At 43.1% G+C, this 17250-nt stretch overlaps 1 protein-coding gene across 2 annotated transcripts in view; it reads right to left on the bottom strand.

The window, feature by feature from the left end:
- The window catches only part of ARG2 (arginase 2), a 30975-nt gene that overhangs the window by 11617 nt on the left and 2108 nt on the right, over window positions 1-17250 (bottom strand). The window lies entirely within an intron of this gene.

Genomic DNA, 17250 nt, shown 5'->3' with positions numbered 1-17250 from the left:
ATTGTGTGTCACTATACTTCAATAATAAAATTTAAGCAAAATGAACTCTCCTATTCCTGGGTCCACAAAGCTGAGGACGAGACCCCCTGAAGGGATTAATATCCTGAAAGGCCCTGCCTGAGTTGCCTACCCTATAGTACTCCCATTTCTGCTCTTTATGTTCCAAAAGTGCCAGGCAAGGACTAAGGACAAGGACTGTTAAGGGAATGAAAGGAAATTCAGCAGGGACTGGGGGGGGGACAGGGGTCAAGGAACTATTCCCACACCAAGTAAAATTTGTACCAGCACTGTGTTGCTGTTTTCATTGTTTTCTTTCCTTACTGGTAATAGAAAATTTCCAATGGTGAAAGTCCCCACCCCACTTCCCAGGCTTGACTACTCCATCTTTGCTTGACCTTTGTGCATAAACATAATTCATACTTTTTGTTTTTAAGTAGGCTTCTGCCCAGTGTGGAGCCCAATGTGGGGCTTGAACTCACGACCCTGAGATCAAGACCTGAGCTGAGACGGAGTCAGACGCTCAACTAAGCCACCAATGCACCCCCATACTATTCTTTTAGATAAGGTTGTTGGAGTAGGCTTAACTGCTGTAACTAACCTTCCCCCAAACAATGGCTCGAACACAGTAAATTGGTTTCTTGTTCCTTTAACATCCAGGGTGGATATTGTAGGTCAGCAGGAGGCTTTCCTTCATGCAACGATTCAGAGACCAAGCTCCTGGCTTGTGGTTCTGCCGTAATTAGGGCTTTGCCATTTGTGTGGCTGAGGTTGGGTCTCCCCAGGATCAAGGCAGCAAGAGAGGAAGAAAGCCCTGAGAAGGCAAATGTCTACTTTTAAAGGCCTTGGCCCACAAGTGGTACATCATACCTGCTCACATGGTACTGGTCAGCAAATCAGATCTAACTTCTGTCCAGAAGAGGAGAAAGGATTTTGGTGGACAGCTAGCAATCTCTGCTACAAGTAGTACCTTTAAATTCTGCTGCCATAACTTTTAAGTGATTAAGAATTCAAGATTCTTGGGGAGCCTCGGTGGCTCAGTCGGTTGAGCATCCAACTTTGGCTCAGGTCAGGATCTCACAGTTTGTGAGTTCAAGCCCCACATCAGGCTCTATGCTGACTGTGTGGAGCTGGGAGCCTGCTTCGGATTCTGTGTCTCCCTCTCACTCTGCCCCTTCCTGGCTCGTGCTCTTGCTCTCTCAAAAATAAACTTAAAAAAAAAAAAAAAGAACTCAAAATGCTAAAGCTTATGTGATCCTTACAATTGGCAATCCTAGCTATCCTATTTCATTATAGAGCCGAATCAGCAAATGTACTATGCCATCCTGATATAGTCTCTCGGGGCCTTTCTCCTCTAATGCCTGCTATACTGATAGCATTGGAGCAAAGGACTAGTGGAGAAGAGTCCAGGATTGGTTTCTAAACAGTGAACAAGATTCCGAAAGAAGAAATGCACAAGCCAGGTTTGAAAACAGTAGAGCAATTTAACAGAAATGAGTTCGCATATTGGAGCAGTAATGCAAAGGAGGCTGAAGAGAACATGAATTGTAACCCAAGGGCCAGCATTTTTGAGGAGTGGGGAGGCTGAAGGGAGGTTAATTTTTTATAAGAACAGGATGAACAGATGAAGCTATTACTTTATCTGAGTGCTATGGCAAATTCTTCCTGTTCAAAAGGCACAAAAGAGTGGTCTCACTAAATTTTAGAGAACTTTAGAGTCCTAGTGAAGAGCAAATAGAATATGGAAAGAGCATCTGCCTGTCATGCCTGAGGCAGCTGTCCCTTTGTCGGACTGTTTGTGCTTCAGGTCAACTCATCTGCAAGTCTTCATCAGATGAGACATCAGGTGTCATTGCTACACTTCCTTCTAAGAAGGCATTGTAGGACAGAATAAACCTAAGACTTCAAAAAAGCTCTCGTGATAAACAGATTTAGAACCAACTTGAAAGGGCTCTCATTTTTCACTTGCAGTGGGGAAGCAAACCTCTGTAGATACTGGCACAGGCTCACTGCTTCTCCAGTGCTGATAATAAAAATACACCGAATACTACTCTGATCTTTTAAGCCCAAATGTTACCTTTGGCCTTGATAAACCTCTCTAGGCTCCATCAGAGTGGAACGAGAACACAAGTGCATCAACAGAATGATGTAACCAACTGGTGGGGAAGAAATCAAAACAGCCCTTAACAGTATCTGTGGACAGCACTTCTGTCTCAGAGCCCTGATCACTAAGGAATCCCTGAAGGAAGCCAGTGACAGGAAAGGAGGAAAGGAACAAAATTGTCTCCATACACCACACCGTGCTAGATGCACTACAGATAGCTGCTAATCCTCACGTCCTCCTGTTGCTGTCATCCACACACTTCAGAGGAAGAAATCCAGCAAAATTAATAGTTCCGTGTAGGACAAGCCTGAATTACCCTTTGCTCAGAGGTTCACAGAAGACGTTAGCACGAAGGTAACATTTCAACAGCGTGAAGGTTCCCCATTCTGCCACTGCTGACTTTTTTCTTTTTTTTAATGTTTGTTTATTTTTGAGAGAGACAGAGACGGAATGTGAGTGGGTTGGGGCAGAGGGAGAGAGAGAGAGACACAGAATCCGAAGCAGGCTCCAGGCTCTGAGCTGTCAGCACAAAGCCCGACGTAGGGCTTGAACTCACGAGCTGCGAGATCATGACCTGAGCTGGAGTCGGATGCTCAACTGACCGAGCCACCCAGGCGCCCCCTGCCACTGCTGACTTCTACTCACAAGGAGCTCTGACCTTCCAAGCTCCCAGCAAGTCAAGAGAAATGGGTTCAAAAGGGGGCTAACACCGGGGAGAGTCTACTGCACCACAGGTAGCCCACTGGCAGAACAACAGAGTTTGAGAAAAGCTAAGGACCTATTACTGTGCCATTTTTCAAACTGTCCCTGAATAGGATGGCATGTTTATTATAACTTGTCAGGAATAACAAGTGAAATGTGGAGAAATACAAAGACTCAGAGATCTCATTTAATGCTGGGAGGATACCAATACTGGTGGCTTTAAAGCTATAGACTCAAATATCATACGTGACAGATTTAGCCCCACACAAAGGGAAGTCCTGGCATTATAAAGGGATGTAACTGCTGATCCTTAGAACCTTAAAAGGGTACTAGAGAACCAGCTTATTGAAAACAGTTGCAGTGTTGCCTGAAGTCTACATTAGGAAAAGAAGGCCAGTTACTTCAGGCTGCTTGACGTAAGAATTTCTGTTACCTCTAAAATGTGATTTGGGTAATAACCTTCGAAGAGACTTATTTAAGGTAAGCTCATTTTTTATTTAGTGCCATTTAACTGCCAGAGGTTATACAACCTCCAGAATCATGTGTCCTCGAGGCCTGTAAATATCTGCTCTTCTTAGACTCAATATCAAGTTGAGTGCATTAGGGCAAGAAATCCTACCACGCAGAGAACACGTATTTGTTGTAGTTCACATCTTCTGAGTCTGAGAAGACTGCTTCAATCAGGGCTCCCAACACCTCCTTCCTCCCCACCCAGTTCTCTGAGGCAGTGAGAAGCACAGCTGACCAAGACCAGGGCAGGGAAAGTGGCATTGGCTTGAGGACAGAAGGTGAGCCAGCCAGGCCAGTCATTTCAGACATGTCCATCTGACATGTACCAGAGTTAACCTCAAGATCAAAAGATACAAACATGGTGTCAATAGATGCCTTTGCATGAATGTGATTCTTGAGTAAAAAAATCTAAATATAGAACTCAAAACTTTAGGGGCACCTGGGTGGCTCAGTCGGTTAAGGGTCCGACTTCAGCTCAGGTCATGATCTCACCATTCATGAGGGCGAGCCCCACGTTGGGCTCTGTGTTGACAGCTCAGAGGCTGGAGCCTGCTTCGGTCTGCTGTGTCTCCCTCTCTTTCTGCCCCTCCCCTGCTCATGCTCGCTCTCTCTCTCTCTCAAAAATAAACATTAAAAAAAAAATTTGAGAGGGGAAGGGAGGGGAAAAAATGTTAAAATTTAGTTCGAGACATGTAACCAAGATGACTTGCAGCACCAGTGTAACTTCCTTGCTAGTTGGTGGTCTAGCTATGTCCGTCCTCTCCTAAGGAAAACAGAGTATCACTGTCTGAAGATAAGCTTAGTAATGCATGCCCTCTGAACCAAGCTCACATCAGCCCTCTACATGCCTCTAGATCACGGTGAACTGGCTCAGGCCTTCTCAGATGGACTGCTGGCTGACGGCACCCTAACAGCCTAGTTCCAGCACAGGCAGGATCGAGGGAAGCGGAGGGTTCCTCCGGCTTCACAAGACACAGCAGTATAACCATTTTCCCTCATTCAGAACAAGACTGTTGAGCTTATCTGGAAAAGAGATCTGCCATTGTCAACATGCTAACAAAACTTCAGCCTGCTCCAGTGTATAACCTCAGGAAGAGACAGTGACAATCCCTGGGGATAAAATACTGCTCTTCAGAATATGTGATCTTTTTTAGGTTCTTGATATTCTACCTTGTTCCAGAAAGGATTTAAAGGGCAACACATCAGGCTAATGACTACAGCATTGCCAGTTAACAACGGTTCTGATGTCCAGCTCCCTGCCCCAGACCCTGGGCTGGCTTCCTGGTGAGTGTTCCAGGGAACCTCAAACCAGACAGACTGCATTCCAGACAACTCTGGGCTGAAAGCAGAGCGCACACAAGATGCCCACAGGAAGTCAAGTGCCACAGTAGATGCAAAAGGAAGAATCCTTGCCCTCCAGCCCCTAACTTCCTAAGAGTCAAGATCTGCAACCAAGTTCATTTCCTGAGCTTGTCCTATCTCACGTGCTTTCCAGGAGTATTAAATGAGATAACAAGGAAAAGTCTACACATGCTAAGGATTACGTATTAGTTCAATTGGGTGAAGCACCTCTGTGGTTTGTCTCCCCACCCTACCCTTTTCCTTGAAACTGGTGGTGTAACCTAAGACTTCCCAAAACCTGTTTGTAATAGGACTATGTCATTTTGATAAAATCAGTTTCTGGTGAGAAGTAGCAAACACACATAGGTCCACTGATTTCTCATTGAAATGGCTCCTATAGAGTCCAGTTCTCACTCACAGCTTGAATTGTCCACATCTCCTATAAAAGAATATAAAGGCAAAGCCAATTAATCTTGGAACACCATTTCTCTGAAGCCCTAACCACAATGCCACATGCCCTGCTGTGACTCAATTCTTGGGTCACACAGGAAGTAGTTTTCTACTTCTTTTTCTATTCAGTAATTCTGGTCTCTTGGCAGGAGGTAGGGAGCCAGGAAGATTTGGTCTGTCTTCTCCCAATCTCAGCATTACTCACATCTATTATATTAATACACCCTCACTACCAAGAGAGTCTGGTCATTAAGAGAGAGAGAGGGGCGCACCTGGGTGTCTCAGTCAGTTGAGCATCTGACTTTGGCTCAGGTCAGTATCTAGTGGTTTGTGGGTTCAAATACCATGTCAGGCTCTGTGCTAACAGCTTGGAGCCTGCTTTGGATTCTGTGTTTCCCCTCTCTCTGCCCCTCCCCCACTCATGCTTGAGCACACTCTCACTCTCAAAAATAATCATTAAAAAAATTTTTTTTAACAAAAAGAAAAAAATTAATTCAAAGACTAAATTATTTAAACCAACCACAGTAATCCCTTAGGTTCCAGGACTCTGAACTGTGCTATGTTGGATGTTGAAATAAATAATGCAACAGCTCTCTAAAGTAACTAGAGGCCAGCCTGACTTGAAGAAGCAGTCACCATCAGCGACTCAGGTCCTGATGAAGAAACATAGGTTTCGAAGAGGGGACAACAACGGCTGTTATCACCTACTTTTACATTTAGCTTAAATAAGTTCATCAACTAGTAGCCTAATACCTTGTAAGAGTTAAACAATTTGACATATGCCAGTTACTCTGAGTCATACATTCTCAAAAATCAGGAGATCAGCTGGCTTCTGAGGAGCCAATCATTTTTTTTTTTTTTTTTTTTTTTTTTTAGGAGCCAATCATTTTGAGAGAAAGGAAACAGTGATCTGGGAAAATCCCATGGGGCATGATTTGAATGAAGTTACAGAAGGCCAGGATGCTTGCCCCGTCTTCCTTCAGCACAGGCGGACTATGTGCTTCCTGTGTGCCAGGCTCTCTAGTAAGTCCTGGGGATGGGGAGATGAGGTATGGCCACAGATTTCAACGAGCTCCCAGCCTGGTGAGAGGATAGTCCAGTGCTTACTGCTATGAGGCAGCCGGGCACAGTGTGTGAAGGGAACAGAGGAAAGTGCTGACTCAGACCCAGGAAGAGCCAGGAGGACTTATCAGGGGCAATAGCTGAATCTTGAAGGTATTAGCCAGGAATAAAAGGGGAAGGGGAAAAGGCTTACCAAGCAGAAGAGGCATATAATACCTTCAGCCCTAGAGAACAATTCACAATTCCCCTGAGCCCAGGGTTCCTGGGAGGATTGTGGAAGGAAAAGGCAGGAGGAGGCAGAAGGGGGGACAGGGCCCAAAACCCAAGTAGTAGGGTCAGGAAGTGAGAAATCAAAATCTACACTGCAGATCCAGTGTACTGAGGGCCTGAGGGAAATGGACTGGCCTGGAGAAGAGCAGCTCCACAAGGGGACTGTAAAGATAAAGCAGTAGATTCCAGCAATACTTAGAGGGGGTGTGGAAATAAAGGGCCTGCCCTGCAGCTTTCTGGCTCTACTTCTAAAGATGAGAAAGACACAGGGGAAGGGAGTGGAGATGATGAGGTCAGTTCTGGATAGATGGCCTTGAGATGTTAGAGACTATCCTGTTGAAAACACACGGGAGCAAGTACAAGGATCAATTCTACACAATGTTCAATGATGAATAACATCACTTCTGATGGAAGTGTATATACTGCCACCAACTTTGCAGAACTGCCAGGGGTAAAAAAAAAAAAAAAAAAAAAAAAAAAGCCTGAATCTGACCAAGGATCTAGATCCAATTATCAGTTTACAGGAAACACAAAAGAACACATCACAGGGACACCACAGGGATGTAATCTGCAAAATTCAGAGATTATTACACAGACCAATGACCTAGTTTCCTCCACAAATACACCACAAGGAAGAAGAAGAAAAAAAAAAGATAAAGATCCCAAGTCAAACAAACTGTAAATAAACATCGCAAAAAACCTAAGTCTGTCAAACAATGTCAACATTAACTGGTTTAAGGGCAGAGACAAAGGAAAAATAGACTTAATTTTCCCTGTTTATAAGGGGAAGACTCCTGGCTCCCTTTTGTTTCAGAATTTCCTTCTCTGTCCTTTTCAAATGCATGTAAATGTTTACAACATTAAATAAGCCTCTTGTCAGTCTCCTACCCCAGGAATGTTTCCCTCAACGACTGGAAATTCAGAGGCTAACTTCTGTGGGCACAGGGTGTGGGCAGCCTGCCCCAATTTGCTAAAATACTTCCTGCCTTAGGATATGAGAAGTTTGTTTTCCTCTGGTGGTTGTTCAAATTTCTATGATAAAGTTAGGATGAGCTCTGACAAATGTTACTGTCAAATCCTCTAACCAGAGGACTAGTTATTATTTCTCTTGAAAACATGTAATGGGCTGCACCTGGGAGATTTCTTTATCTTTGCAATCTCTTAGCAGATTTCCTGATTGAATGCTTATTCAATAACTGCTTTCTCTACTACCTTTATGGAAAGGTTCTCTTGGTTGGGAGGAGATTTATTATTATTATTATTATTATTATTATAATATTTATCCAACACTGGGCATTTGATATTCTTTTAGGTATGATAATAGTATTATGGTTAAATTTTAAAGAATTCTTATATTTGAAGATATCTAATGAAGTATTTGCAGATAAAACAATAGGATGTCTGTGATTTGCTGTGAAAGGCATGGAGTAGGGTGATTGCCATGTATTGATGATTGATGCTTGGGCAACAGACACGACAAATGCACTATGTCACTGTATCTACTTTTGTTATGTTTGTACACTTCCATAATAAGAAAGTTAAAAAGAATATACACATGGAAGCCAGCTGGGATACAGGTTTGGAGCTGAGAGCAGAAACAAGTGTTGGAAATAAAGCTTTGGAGGCATCAGCATACAGGTGACAGAAAAGCCATGGGAATGGACAAACTGCCAATTGAGACAACATTAAACCAAGAGGATCAAGGGCAGAGAACCCATGAGGAACACCAGCATGTAAAGGGTGGGTAGCAGAAGATCTAGCAAAGCAACCAGAGAGCTAAAACCAGAAGAGAATGGTGTCTGTTTCAATAAAGGTGTGGCAGACAGTGTCAAATAAGGTGAATGTTGCAGTGTCTACTGTGTTAGGAAGTAGGAGGTCTGAGACCTCGGCAAAACCAGTTTCTTTGCAATGATGGCTCAAGACGTCAGATTATAGCAAATTGCAGTGTGAAAGGGCAGCAGAGAAGCCAGGATGGTGGCTCGGAAGAGAAACAACTGGACAACAGCTGGAAGGCTACATAAAGACCAAGGAGGATGGCAGGACGGTAAGATTTGCAGAACAAAGGGAGGGAAGGGATAATTGTTAGAACAAGAACACTCAAAGGTCAGGAGAGATGGGATCTAGAACCTAGGGAAGTGGTATGACTGTTAACTTGTCCAAGATCTGTCCTTCACTTCTTCTGCAGAGACAGAATTTCAGTTGGGAGCATGACCTCTTAGAATGGAGACTAAAGTCGACATCTTCCCTTGTTCCTTGGTGTGGCCATGTGGCCCTTTGGGTCCAAAACGATAAGCAGAAACATCCTGCAACTTCTTGGGAACTTCCCTTAAGGGAAAGCACAGAGTTCTCCCTTTGCCCACTTCTGTCCATTCTTGCGCCCTGCTGCCAGAAACGAGGCCACACCATCTGGGACCACTAGACAGAAGCCTTGCTGGTAACACAGCAAGGTAAGAATCTAGGTCTGAACTAGAGTGGCCAAACCAGCTCTGGACTTCTCTCCAGATTCTGTTTACTGGAGAGTGAAACTATTTTTCTTAAGCCATTGTTATTTTGTGCTCTTTTCACACACTTCTCCCTAATACTGTTTGGACTGGATCCCTCATCCTCTGAGAGTGGGTCGATACAACTAATTGGGGGATGACAGGGAGAAGAACTGTAAAGGAGTCCATGCCTTAGTTGGAAAGACAGAGCCATGAGGATTATGGGTAAAGACTTGAAGTATCTGTCATGGGAAATGAGAGAGGGAATACACTAGGAACACACAGGACTTTAAGAAATAGGAGACCACCCACTTATGATGGTGCCATGGAGTTTCTTTGGCTGCCGCAAGAGCTGAGAAGGCAGCTGACTGCACCAATCCAGCCATCAGGTCATATACAGCAAGAAATGAGATTCTCAACTACTTCTGCTGACTGTAGGGCCTTGGGAAAGTTTCTTGAAGTCTTCAGGACATACTTTACTTTTTTTGTTTGTTCATTCTCAGCTTTTATTTATAGAGCAAAACAGTGTGCTAAGAAGCCAAAAAAATTCAAGCACGTGGCATTTTTAGGTCTTAAGAGAAGCTACAACCATGTTCTTAAAAAATAAGTTAGAATAGAATATGAATTAAGGTTTTCTTTAAATTGTGGTAAAATACACATAAAAATATCCATTTTGGGGGGTGGCCCCATCAGGTTAGGCGTCTGACTCTTGGTTTTGGCTCAGGTCATCATCTCACAGTTCGTGGGTTTGAGCTGCATCAGGCTTTGTGCTGACAATGTGGAGCTTGCTTGGAATTCTCTCTCTCCCTCTCTCTTTGCCCCCCCCCCCCGTCTCTCTCTCTCAAAATAAATAAATAAAAACTTTAAAAATCTATTTAAAAAATAACCATAAATTTTTTTTTAATGTTTTATTTATTTTTGAGAGAGAGAGAGACAGAGACAGAGTGCAAGCCAGGTAGGGGCAGAGAGGGAGACACAGAATCTGAAGCAGGCTCCAGACTCCGAGCTGTCAGCACAGAGCCCTATGCGGGACTCAAACCCCCAAACCACGAGATCTGACCTGAGCCAAAGTCAGATGCTTAACTGACTGAGCCACCCAGGTGCCCCTAAAAATAACCATTTAAAAAAAATTTTTTTTAATGCTCACTTATTTTTGAGAGAGACAGACAGAACTCAAGCAGGGGAGGGGCAGAAAGAGGAGACACAGAATATGAAACAGGCTCCAGGCTCTGAGCTGTCAGCACAGAGCCTGACACAGGGCTCAAACTCACAAACCATGAGATCATGACCTGAAGTCAGACACTTAACCAACTAAGCCACGCAGGCGCCCCTAAAAACCATTTTTAAGTGGTATTAAGTACATTCATATTTTTATATAATCGTTTTAACTACCATCCACCTCTAGGATTCTTTTCATCTTGCAAAACTGAAATTCTGTACCCATTAAACAATATTTCTTCATTCTCCCTTCCCCCAGTCGCTGGCAACCACCATTCTGTTTTCTGTCTCTATGAATTTGATTTCTCTAGGTACCTCATAAGTGGAATCATACAGCATTTGTCTTTTTGTGACTTCTTTCACTTAGCATAATGTTCTCAAGTTTCACCCATGTTACAACATATGTCAGAATTTCCTTCCTTTTTTAAGGCTAATATTCCGTTGTATGAATACCTTTTTGTTATTGTGTATAATGCTATGAACATGGGTCTATAAATAGCTCTTAAAGACCTTGCTTTCAATTCTTTGGGGTATATGCCTGAAGTGAAATTGCTGGGTCACATGTTAACTTTATTTTTAATTTTCCAAGGAACCACTATATTGTATTTGACAGCAGCTAAGTTATTTTACATTCCTACCAACAGTGCACAAGGGTTTCTAATATCTCCACATTCTCACCAATGCTTGTTAGTTTCTGGGTTTTTTGATGCTGGCCATTCTAACAGGTATCATTTGTTCTTAACAAATTAAGAATGACACTATAGCAAGAGCGTAGCACAATGTCTAGAACATGACAATGGATCAAACAACTTTGAAATAAAACGTGTAAGTTAAATTCTTTGCTGCCTTTATAAGACTGGTTATACGGATATTTGCCAAATCCCAATGTCTTTAAGAGATTTGCCTTTATTCATGTACACCAGTGATATATGCTCTTGCCACAGCATATTGCTAAGCAAATTACTAATTACAGAACAGCTTCATCACCCTCCAGAAAGAAACCAGTGCCCACTGCCAGCCACTCCCCATTGCCTTCTCCCCACTAGTCCCTGAACTAGTCTACTTTCTGTCTTTATGGATTTGCCTATTCTGGACAATTCATATAAATGGAATCATGCAATGTGGCCTTTGTGCCTGCTTTCTTTTACTTAGTATAATGCTTTCAACATTTACCCATACTGTAGCATGAATTAGCAATTCATTCCTTTTTATGGTTCAATAATACTCCATTGTATGGATATAGATTTCTTAATGCAGATCACGGGCGCCTGGATGGCTCAGTCCGTTGAGCTTCCGACTTCGGCTCAGGTAATGATCTCACGGTTCGTGAGTTCGAGCCCCATGTCAGGCTCTGTGCTGACAGCTCGGAGCCTGTTTCAGATTCTGTGTCTCCCTCTTTCTCTGACCCTCCCCCATTCATGCTCTGTCTCTGTCTCAAAAATAAATAAACGTTAAAAAATAAAAAATAAAAAACAATGCAGATCTACCATAAAAATCCATATTTCTGGCTTTTCTTGAAAAACTGGAGAGAAGCATAGAAAGCCCTCCCCCCCTTCCCATGCAGCAATCACTGGCTAGAGCTCAGTAGTGGCTTTTGTTCCCTGAACATTCCAGACACCTTTCTGTCTCTGAGTCTTACTGTTTCATCTGCTTAAAATGCTTCCAGATATGCACCTCGTTCCTTTCTTCACCTGCCAAAGGTCTGCTCACATAACTCCCTCTGAGTGAGGCCTCTCCATCTACATATGCAATGTTTACTTAGTATTCCCCACTCCTTGCTTCATTTATTCCACAGTACCTATTACCATCTGACATACTGTAGATTTTACTTATGTCTGTTTCCAACCACTCTTCATTAGAATGAGCTCTAAGATAACAAGGATTTGTTCTGTTCACTATTATATTCCCAGTATCTAAGCCTTAGCAGTACTCAAATTTTTTGAATATAAAAGTTAGTGAATGAACTTGTTAGTTTGTAGGGACTAAAAGCTGTTTTTTTTTTTTTTTTTAATGTTTACTTATTTTTGAGGCAGAGGGCAACATAGCACGAGTGGGGGGAGGGGCAGAGAGAGAGGGAGACACAGAATCTGAAACCCGCTGCAGGCTCTGAGCTGTCAGCACAGAGCCCAATGCAGGGCTCGAACCCATGAACCTTGAGATCATGACCTGAGCCGAAGTCGGACGCTTAACCGACTAAGCCACCCAGGCGCCCCTAAAAGCTGTTCTTGAGAAATAAACCTGAGAGGTGCCTGGCTGGCTCATTCAGCTAAGCATCCAACTTTGGCTCAGGTCATGATCTCACAGTTTGTGGGTTTGAGCCCCACAGAGCTGCATCAGGCTTTCCACTGTCAGCAGAAGCCTGCTTCAGATCATCTGTCTCCCTCACTCTCTGCCCCTCCCCCACTCAAACGTGCTCTCTCTCAAAAATAAACATTTAAAAAATTTAAAAAAAAAAATTTTTTTAACGTTTATTTATTTTTGAGACAGAGAGAGACAGAGTATGAACGGGGGAGGGGCAGAGAGAGAGGGAGACACAGAATCGGAAGCAGGCTCCAGGCTCTGAGCCATCAGCCCAGAGCCCGACGCGGGGCTCGAACTCACGGACCATGAGACTGTGACCCGGGCTGAAGTCAGACGCTTAACCGACTGAGCCACCCAGGCGCCCCTAAAAAAATTTTTTTTTAAAGAAACCTGAAAGTGATGTTTGAAAAGCTTTGATGCATACTCTATATTACTCACATTTTAAGTTCAAGTTTTAGCAAATGTGTACAATCTTGTAACCCTCTTTAAATATATACTTAAGATCTAGAATATTAAAAATGATTTTTAGGGGTGCCTGGGTGGCTCAGTCGGTTAAGCGTCCGACTTCAGCTCAGGTCATGATCTCACGGTTTGTGAGTTCAAGCCCTGCGTTGGGCTCTGTGTTGACAGCCTCAGAGCCTGGAGCCTGCTTCGGATCTGTGTCTCCCTCTCCCTCGCCTCATCCCTCCCACCCCCTACTTGTGTGCTCTCTCTCTCTCTCTCTCAAAAATAAATAAATAAAATGTAAAAAATAAATTGTTTAAAAATAATTTTTAAGTCACAGTAACACATTACTACAGTCAGGCATGCCTGGAACTTGAAAATATCTTTAAAACTTGAGGCTCTTTTCCCAAGTCACATTAAGGAACATGATGGTTCAGAAATCAAAGCACCAAGAGAACAGGGAGTTGCTAAAATCCAAAAAGATGAAGATACAGTCCTAAATTAACTTACGGCCAAAGAAACTGTAACCTAATGAGTTATATTAACTTACAAGAAGACTGTGTCAAGTACTAGGGAAAAAGCAACCAAAAGAACAAGAATTTATCATCAAGGGCCTAGAAAGAGGGAGGATTTTGAATATTGCAGTCCACGTGGCAATTTTTTCCTCACTGGAATATGTAAACTAGGTATCAATCAGGATCTCTAAGCTGCAAGCAACAGAAACCTATTCTGGCTAATTACAGCAGAAAAGCAATTTATTCAATTTGGGCAACTCCCAGAGTCTTTAAGAGGGCCAATATCTGCTTTAAAGGCCATATTACCAGGAATAAAGCCTCCAAAAGTCATACTGCTGGATGGTCCAGGAAAGAGCCTATTGCTACGGTTACCTCCACTACTGGGAAGACGAACCGCATGCAGCTGGCATGGCTGACCCCACCAAGACTGGACAGAAGCCACTGCTAGCATTGCTACCACCCCTGCCCATCACAAAATTAACTCTTTGCTGCCCTTTCTTCTTGAATCTCAAGTCAAAGTTTAAGATGGGTGCTTCTGTTGGTGGAGCCTAGGTCAAGTGCCCACAACTCTAGCTACAATGAAAATAAGGCAGAATGTGGGTGGAGAGAAGGCTGAGGTAGATTAGGGTCAAATTATGCGGAAGCTGTCCTTTTGGTTGACACGTGGAACACATAGCACTAGGGGCTGAAGCACAGATACCAAAATGTAAAACTATTAAATGAGAGTGTATTAGAAAACTGTATCTAGTACAAGCCTGAGATTTCACCGTTTATTATAGGGCCAGGCTACATTTTAAACATATGAGGATTTAAGTCCAATTTAAAGAAAAACACCAAAATGAAAAATATGGCAAATTAGCAAAGATAGTATATGAATGACAAGACTGAGAAGCATGGATGCATGTAAAACTAAGCCAAGGAGAAACAGTCTTAGCTCACTCTGGTGGCAGCAAAGAATGTGAACCAAGGAAGGCAAGAATGGGACAAAAGATATCATTGGAAAGTTATAGTCAGGTGTCAGGAGGACACAAGTACAGCAGTACCATTATGCTGAAGGACTTTAATCATTTAGGAGGAAAAAAAAACAAACAAGACTTTGTGATCAACATGTAAGGTACAAAACGGAAGAAGCAAAAGATTGTGATGGTCTTAGAGTTGGACTTGAGTAAACTGGATAACGAGTGATAGCGTGAAACAGACAGTGGAAAGACAGCAGGAGAAGTGGATTTGAGGGAGAAGATAATGAATTTTGTTTTAAACAAGTTGAGTTTGAGACACCTGTGAGAGGGCAGGGGAGGCTTAGAACAAAATTGGAGGAACACTGGAGTCAATATTTGAGGGTTGGGAAGGAGGGGAGGATCCCACAGAGGAGTCCAGGAGTCAATGGAGAGAAGAGACTCAAAAGGGAATAGTGTCTGCTAACAGAGTATTTCCAGAATACAGTGGTCAGTTGTACAATAGAGAGGTCTAGCAATATAAAGGTTGACAAATCCGTGGGCTTGCTCAAGGTAGTTTCAGTGGAACAGCAGCGTGGAAGCCAGGCTCAAGTAGCAGTATTATACAACTAGACCCATGAATGCTGATTTTCTCTACCAACCACTGAAAGCAAATACACACCCCTGAACTCACACACCAATCTGTACCAAATGAACGGCTCTCATACTTCAGATCTTCACGTGAAGCAGCTACCTCGGGCCCTCTCTCGTTCTTCCTGAAGCAGACCAGATTCTTGGGTCTCAACCAAAGAGATTTCTGTTCTATCTGATAGAGCACCAAATGGAACAGGAAGAACAAAGGTCTCTAGCCTAGTTGAGGGTAATCAGAGTAGCTCCCACATGGCTTCCTGAATAAACTCCGGGACTCTTGGCTTGGTCACAGTGGCACTTAATTTAGATGGTTGTTTCAGTGGCTGGAACCTCCTTTCAGTACCACAGCTGAGTCAAATTACCTAATTACAATGATAAAGGCCGAAAACTGTTCATCTCAGTTTACAGCTATCTTCCCCCCACAGAACACTCCTTTAACCTCTGAAGAAAAAAGGGGCAAATTACCATGGCTGTCAGAGCTAACCAGAATCAGGAGCAGAGGTACCGCATCTGAGCCTTGCCAGAGCAATTGCCTCTTCATCTCTCTCAGGCTCTCCTTATATACTAAAATAAGTGGTTACCTGACAGAGGAACCATTATTGGTGTCCTTACCAAATCCAGGAAAAGGGAAAACCAAAAGCAGACAGTAAGTCAAATACATTCATTTAAGAAAACAGGAAGTTTGACCAATGCTATGACAACACCAGCAGCCTGTGACAGCAGACTTGAAAGCAAGGAACAAAGGGATTTGTGAACGTTACCTTTCCATGAGTCTTCTGTCCCCTCAAATTTGACCCATGCTGCTGCTTCGAAAGTACTACTTTAGTACTGTTTCACAATATAGCTGGAAACTTCTCATGGTACCTTTCTCCACCATATTTTTGGAGATTAGCCAAAACCACATGCTGGAAATCTGCTGAGTGCCACAATCATATTAATATGCAATGAGATTCTATTTTGGGCTGCTGTTGATACTGGCCTTCCAGTCTGCTACAGGGTAAGGATATAAATTGTAAAACTGAAAATATCTGAAAAAATTAAAGGGAAGACCAAATAAACCGAAGCTTCACCATCACTGTAGGTTGAGCGTTTACAGAGGAGTTATTTGAGGGAGTAGTATTTGAGGGAGAATGGCCTTTCCCAGGTTGGAGTGGGAAAATTCCATGAGCTAGGACAGGAAAGGTCTATAAAGCATGAGTAAGGGAAGTTGCTATAAATGTGCCCTTCCCCCTTCAATCAGCAGCCTCAGCTGAATATTATAAATGTGTCCCGTGTCAGAGGCTGAAATGGATTCATCAGTCTCTGAAGGTAGAAATGAGCACTCAGCAGGCAATTCGAGCAAGGCCAGGCCCAGTTCATCAGATGGGCTGCAGAGGTTTATCCAGTATTAAAAACCAGCGATCACCAGAAATTGTTGTCTTCAGTGTAAAACGATGCCTTTAAAAAGGGTTTTGGGGCACCTGGGTAGCTCAGTCATTTGAGCGTCTGACTCTTGATTTCGGCTCAGGTCACAATCCCAGGGTCCTGGGATAGAGCCACAAACACATCAGGCTCTGTGCTGACAGCGTGGAGCCTGCTTGGCATTCTCTCACTCTCCCTCTCTCTGTCCCTCTCCCACTCACTCTCTCTCTCTCAAAATAAATAAACTTAAAAAGGGATTTAAAGGGACAGTATCCTCATTTATAAACAGGAATAGAAACTTCTTCCCTTTATGACATTAAAACTAAATCTCAATTTATCTTTAATCTTCAGTGATGAACCTGGAGAGTTATTAAAATGATCAAGAAAGAGGGGCACCTGAGTGGCTCAGTTGGTTGAGCATCTGACTCTTGGTTTCAGCTCAGGTCACGATCTCACGATCTCAGGTCATGAGTTCAAGCCCCATGTCAGGTCTGTGCTGACAGAATGGAGTCTGCTTGGGATTCTCCCTCCGTCCCTCTCTCTCTCTCTGCCCCTTCCTGGAGGGCACGCATATATGCTCACTAGCGCTTTCTCTCATTCTCTCAAAATAAACTTTTTAAAAAAATGATTAAGAAAGAGACCCTATTGAAGAAACTTTAATTATTTAACAGAGGAGAGTTTTGAGTATTCAACCAAAGACACCATATCTAGACGTAGCCAGAGGTATATGAAGTACACCTCAACTCAAGGTGATTTTGGTGACTTCATTATTCCTCTGTTTTAGGAGATGATCCACCCTAATGAACTCAATGATCAGCAGAGATTTCAAAGCAAGAGTAGGGAAAGGAGTTGTAGTTCACTTAGATTCC

This window comes from Prionailurus bengalensis, chromosome B3, assembly GCF_016509475.1.
Source record: "Prionailurus bengalensis isolate Pbe53 chromosome B3, Fcat_Pben_1.1_paternal_pri, whole genome shotgun sequence".
In the NCBI taxonomy this organism is placed as follows: Eukaryota; Metazoa; Chordata; class Mammalia; order Carnivora; family Felidae; genus Prionailurus; species Prionailurus bengalensis.
Note: the sequence above shows the minus strand (reverse complement) of the source record. Positions and strands in the feature narration are given on the sequence as shown.